Source organism: Psammomys obesus, unplaced genomic scaffold (assembly GCF_907164565.1).
Source record: "Psammomys obesus unplaced genomic scaffold, mPsaObe1.curated_primary_1811, whole genome shotgun sequence".
In the NCBI taxonomy this organism is placed as follows: domain Eukaryota; kingdom Metazoa; phylum Chordata; class Mammalia; order Rodentia; family Muridae; genus Psammomys; species Psammomys obesus.
The window spans coordinates 1,614,707-1,619,838 of NW_026594311.1; positions in this window are offsets into that span (position 1 = coordinate 1,614,707).

A 5,132-nucleotide genomic window follows, 5' to 3' on the forward strand; every position below is an offset into this window, starting at 1 on the left:
GCCTGCCACCGTCTCCTGAGTCCTGGAATAGAAAGTGTGGGCCACCACACCTGAATCCTTTGTTTTGGCTTTTCAAGACAGGGTTTCACTGTGCAGCCTTGGCTGTAGACCAGGCTGGCCTCAGATTTATAGATCTGCCTGCCTCTGCCTCCCCCACCCCCCAGTACTGGAATTAGAGATGTGGGGTGCCACTGTCCAGCCTTTGTTTGCTTTTTAAAATGATATCTCTCACTCTTTAGCCTAGGCTAGCCTCAATGCAGGGATTAGAGGCTTGCACCACCCTGTCAGCCCAGACTGTGAGGTCCTCTGGAATTGGAATTACAGGAATTAATTGTGATCACCTAACACCATGGCCCAGTGGATAAAAGTTCTTGAAGGGACCAGAGCTCAGTTACTAGCAACAATCTTTCCAAAACTAGAACCATTTGTTCGCTTTTGTTTTGAATTTAATTTTCAGATTGCTTATTGCTGCCCAGCCAGAGGTCCACATGAAGTTTAGTGTGGTCATATACAGGATCCAATCCACCTGTGAGTAGAGAGCCAGAATGTCTACTCTTCCAATTAGGAACATGAAGTGGAAGTTTCTGGTTTCTTTGAAATTTTGTTCTGTGATGTTTTGCTGCAAGCTGGGCACATGCTGTTTTGCCCAGGTTGGCTTGTGAGAGGTCAGTGATGTCTTGCTGTAAGCTCTCACACACAAGGGGAATGGCTTTGGCCAGCTGTGAATGTCCCTGATGGACTCTGAGGAGAGGAGACATACAGAGGTCCACCCACAGGAGACATGGATTTTTGGATCGACATTGCTGTGCTGATCTTCATGCTTTGACACTTGACTTTGCAGAGAGAAACATTTCAGAGAACTTCCTGGGGCAATCCAACTGAGTCTTGCAGCTTTCCCTGACTTCCTTGTTGCTGCTTGGGATTATCCTTCAGGCTGGACTGCTGGTACCCTGATTACTGAGTTTGGTAATCCCCTAAAGACCCATTGACACTGATCAACAGGAGGTAGAGAAAAGAGGTCTACAGCCCTGTCCCTATTAATCTCCTACCTAAGGTTGGGGAATAGAGGGTAAGGGTGTTTAAGAACCCTAAATAAAGTAGGTTTGGGGGAAAATCAAAGTCTACAGGACCCTTCTTTTTCTTGCTGAACATCCCTGGGAAGAATAATGCAATTGTGAGTGGAAATACTAAGAGAAAGTAACTTTCCTTGAGCCAGGCCTAGAGGTACAGGCCTATAATCTCAGTTACTAAGGAGTCTGAGGCTGAAGGATTTCAGGTTCAGGGCTAGCCTAGGTACCTCAGTAAGTCCTTACTCAAATATATGAAGAGGTAGTAAAGGCTGCTGAGATGGCTCAGCAGGCAGAGGTGCCTACAAGCCTGGTGATTGGAGTTTAACCCCCAGACCCAGGTAAAGGCGGAAGGAAAGAACCACCTCCAAAAGCTGTCCTGACCTCCACGCCTCACGGGTGCCTGTGGCCACTCTCTCACACACACACACAATCCTTCTGTTTCTGCGCTGCAGCACTGTGCTTACAAACTTGGCTTTTTTTGTTTTTATTTTTTTAAAGATTTACTTAAACCTTAAATGGTGGCGCACAACTTTAATCCCAGCACTTGTGAGGCAGAAGCAGGTGGATCTCTAGTTCGAAGCCAGCCTACAGAGCAGAGTTCCAGGACAACCAAGGCTACACACATAAAAACCCTGTCTCAAACCCCCCCCCCCCCCAAAAAAATGTACTTTTTTGTTTGTTTGTTTGTTTTGAGACAGGGTTTCTCTTTGGAGCTGTGGCTGTCCTGGAACTGGTTCTGTAGACCAGGCTGGCCTTAAACTCGAAAAGATCCACATGTCTCTGCCTCCTGAGCGCTGGTATTAAAGGCGTGCGCCACCTCTGCCTACGAAAATGTATTTTATGTATTTTTTTTTTTTTGTATTATTTACTATTTATACCGTTTTCTGCCTGCATGTATGCCTGCAGGCCAGAAGAGGGCACCAGCTCTCACTATAGATGGTTGTGAGCCACCATGTGGTTGCTGGGAATTGAACTCAGGACCTGTGGAAGAGCAGCCAGTGCTCTTAACCCGAGTCATCTCTCCACCTTCCTTTATATATGTCCACTGTGTACACGCCTGATGCACATGGTCAGATGGCATCAGATCCCTGCCGCTGGAATCACAGAGGGCTGTGAACCACCATGTGGGTGCTGAAAACTGAATCCCGACTCTCTGCAAGAGAATGTTCTCAACCGCTGAGCTCTCCAGTCCCACACCTGAATGCAGGATGCAAACTCAGTTCCTCCTGGCTGCACAGCAAGCTCTTACCCACTGAACCATCTCTCCGGCCCCTTCTTTTAAAATTAAATTTCAAAATAACAAAAATATTATCCCCACAGGTAGCAGAGATTTGACAACCCACTCAGCTTCTGCAGTTGTGTAACCAGACAGCCATGAATTGTGACTTCAAAAGCTGAGCTGTCGGGGGCTGGAGAGATGGCTTAGCAGTTGAGAGCATTGACTGCTCTTCCAGAGGCCCCGGGTTTAATTCCCAGCAACCACATGGCAGTGTCACAACTGTAGATAACTCCAAGATCTGACACCCTCACACAGACATGCAAGCAAAACACCAATGCACATAAAATAAAAATAAATTACATTTTATTTTATTAAATTATATTTTATTAAAAAAAAAAAACAAAAACAAAAAACTGAGCTGTTAACCTCCAAACTGTTCTGCCCAAATGTGGTCCAAATGAGAGCAGCAGAGGGGAACTGACCACACAGGGCATCCCGTATTAGGTCATTAGGGGTATTGGGAATTTATCCTTTGTACCAGAAAAGTTACTGAAGAATTCCAAGCCCAGGGCTAATTTACCATCCCTCTGAGCTCAAGGACTGGTTAGGGGCTCCTATAGTATTCCAGATCAGAGAGCCTTTGGTTTAATCTATGAAAGGTGGGTTTTTATAGTCTCCTTTTAGAGATGGGGTGGGGGAGTTAAATTCTCTTGAAGCTGTTTTCTTCCTTTTTCATGCCAGCATCTCCTCTTGCTGATGCCAGGCAAGTGTTCTGCCACTGAGTTCCATCCTTAGCCTCCAGAAGCTGTTGTCAAGGCCACAGAACTAATGGCATCTTAGGCTTATTTTGTCACAAGGTAGAAAAAGGCCTGTATTTCATAAACTGAGGGGTTCAAGGTTTAGCTCAATGACATGAGTTGAATCCCCAGTACTAGAAAAACAAACAACAGTTTGGGCATCATGTCACAAGCCTTTAATCCCAGCACTCCGGGAGGCAGAGGCAGGCAGATGGAGTTCAAGTCCAGCCCATTCTACTTAGTGAGTTCCAAACAAACTGTTTTTTTGTTTGTTTGTTTTTGTTTTTGGAGGGGTTTTAAGACAGGGTCTTACTTGCTGGCCTAGAACTCTCAGTAGCCCAGGCTAGCCTTGAACTCATGGGAACACTCCCGTGTCAGCCTTTTTGACTTCTGGGATTATCGGTGAGCCCCCATATCCAGCATTTCTGGATCACTTTGAACTGTGGATGAGCTTTATCCCTCACAGCAGCAGCTAGAGCACTTGACTGCTGAAGAGGAAAACATTAGCCTGCCACATGCAAGCCAGCACCGCTGTCAATTTGCTGGAGTTGGATTTGCAAGGTTTTGGTAGGAGACCCAAGGTCAAGTACAAGATACAGGTTTATAGACCACAGATTCCAACTACAGCCAACTGTCCAGCAACTTCTGCAAGATGGGTGCCATGCAGAAGCAGGTCTTGCTCCGTGATAAAGACCCCTCAAGTCCCCAGCTCAGAAGCTGTAGGGCCCAGACCTTATGGGTACCACTTCATCGGTACAGCTGGAAGATCCAGCATCCACAGACCTGGTCTGTGGCAAGAAGTAACTTAGGAAGGGTCAGGCCGGAAGTACTAGGTGTAAACCTAGCCAACCCCTTCATAGCAGAGGCAAAGCCAAGGACTTTCACCACTTGTTTTGTTTTACCCAGTCTGAAGACTTGGCCCACTGAAATCCTTTAGACACACCGTGGTCACTGCTCACTGAATCCATCCCATGACCTATGAGCCTTGAGTACGCAAACACCCATACCTTAAGCTTGGTTCCTCAGTCCACCCAGCAAACTTCTCATTTTGCAGCTATACTAGTGTCTGTTCAGATGCCTTTACCTGTAGGAAGTCAAGTGCTTTCTTGTCAATGTTACCAGTTCTTAAACAGATCCTGAGAAGACTATGCCAGGCCTGGTCCCTCAGGCTACATATTCCAGCTAACTTCAGAGGATGAGGCAGGAGGATTACAAGTTTGAGGTTAGAGACTTAGTGGGATATTATCTCAAAAGTAAGACTGTAAAAGGGCCAGTGGTAGAGCTGTGGAGTTCTTGCCCAGTACGTTCAATCCCTGCTACTCTGTACTAGCGCTAGACAGCAGGGAACAACTCCAGCTCCATTCTCTTGGAGTTCTTGGCCTCAGGGTCTGGGGCTCAGTACATGTCTACTGCAGACAAGCCGAAGGTTGGAACTTCGTTCAGCCTGTTGCCCCAACTCACAGGTGTGGGCTAGCTTTCCCAGGAAGACGACAGAATCGGAGCCCAAGGTGGTAGCACTGTCATTGGTCTCAGAAGACTCAAGACATACTACAGTCTCTTCTGACTATCACACAAAATCTGATTTTTTTTTTTTCTTTCTTTATTGTGAAGTACAACATAAATACAGAAAACAAAGATTTCTCTTGGGCTTTAAAAGTCAAAAGGAGTCTCCAAACCTTTTTTTTTTTTTTTTCTGGAAGTTATAAAGCAGTGCTCATATCAACATCAATACCACAGCCAGAGGCAGTGGTTGCTGCGTGAGGACTGCTTCTCTCCCAGAGCCTGGACCATAAAGATTCTCTACCAGCAGCTGTTCCAAAGGGGCAGGATGCTGTACCAGGAAACCACCCAACAGCACTCCCCTTGATAGGGAGGTCACTAAAAGCTCCTTCCTCCTGCTCCAAAATGAGAAAGAGAAAGCATCCCTCCCCTAGCTTTCCTGGGTCTGATGCCCCTTAATTGGCATTTGACAAAACCCCTTCCAACTCAGTTCCTAACCAAAGCCAGAGGTGCCCAAAGCTTTCTGGGGAGGGGAAGAGGCTGGTG